Genomic DNA, 1,229 nt, shown 5'->3' with positions numbered 1-1,229 from the left:
AGGAGGGCCAGCGGGACGCCCCACCCTGTGCACCCTTCACGTGACCGGATCCCCGCCGCCCAGGCCGCCAAGTGCGACCCCAGAGTTACGAAATCTTCCTGGTGGAGAGCCATCCCCCTCACTGTCAGATATAGTATCAGTTAAGGACCCTACTCTAGTAGTTTAGGGGGCCGGCACCCAGTCTCGGCAGTGCAGAGGCCACCTGGATTTCCCCCCTCATGAAGCCCAATCTCAGACCCCCTCCGGCTTCACCAGCTCGTTTTTCCACAGACCTTCCGACGCCGGATTTTTTATTGTGTTGTGGTGCTGTCAAGAGTAACTAACTCCACTCGCCAGACCTATAAAAGAATAACAGTAGTGACTCATAGGGCACTTAGTCCGTGCCTGGCACTGTGCTCAAGGCATCGCCTGTATTTTCCATTGATTGTGTGTGTTAATGTCTCAGTCGTGTCCGACTCTGCGACTCCATGGACTGCGGCCCAGCAGCTCCTCTGTCCTTGGGATTCTCCGGGCAAGAATACTGGAGTGGGTTGCCATGCCCTATCCCTCCTCCAGGAGAGCTTCCCAACCCAGAGACTGAACCCGCGTCTCCGGCATTATATGCAGATTCTTTACCATCTGAACCACAAGGGAGCCGGGTTTCATTAACTCCTCAGATACGATTGACTACCCATCTCATGCCAGGGTCAGGGCAGGCGGTTCAACGAAAAGGCAATTCCACATGTTACATACTTAGATCGCAAAAAGCCTGTGCTGTTTGCCCCACTCTCACAGTACAGACCAGGAAGACACAGGTACATATATACACAGGAAGGAGAAACGGCTGGCTTCTGAACGTTATACAGCCTGGAAGTAAGACACGTGACTAAACGTACTACCGATGATTACTTTCAATCTTAATCCCATACATACACACCCAAACCATTCTACTTTTTCGAGTATAAGGGGGACGGGCAGATCGCAACTCCCAGGCATCCCGCAAAGTAGGCGGGTCACCTTAGGGGCAACCTTTACCCGCTCAAAAATTCGTCTCACATTAGCAGTGAGGATTCGGGCGTCACCCCGAATCGTTATTTTCCTTACTCATAAGTTTAAGGCATAAAGACGTAACTGGCTTACTTCCTAGGTAATGAATCCCAATCTCATTAGCAATACGGTGAGTATAAAAGTGGAACGTTAAAGCCTGTACTTTGTTCGTTGAAGGCTGCCTTATTCATTTCATTGTTCTA

The 1,229-nt window shown here is 50.6% G+C and overlaps 1 non-coding gene across 1 annotated transcript; it reads right to left on the bottom strand.

Moving 5' to 3' along the window:
* Positions 1-950: 950 nt before the first annotated feature.
* On the bottom strand, positions 951-1,100 carry LOC138438529 (U12 minor spliceosomal RNA). The gene has a single exon (XR_011256446.1). It is a non-coding gene; the product is annotated as a U12 minor spliceosomal RNA (small nuclear RNA).
* Positions 1,101-1,229: the final 129 nt, after the last annotated feature.

Source organism: Ovis canadensis, chromosome 3, assembly GCF_042477335.2.
Source record: "Ovis canadensis isolate MfBH-ARS-UI-01 breed Bighorn chromosome 3, ARS-UI_OviCan_v2, whole genome shotgun sequence".
Taxonomy (NCBI): domain Eukaryota; kingdom Metazoa; phylum Chordata; class Mammalia; order Artiodactyla; family Bovidae; genus Ovis; species Ovis canadensis.
The sequence above is the reverse complement of the archived record's forward strand: the minus strand, read 5'-3'. Positions and strand labels throughout refer to the sequence as shown.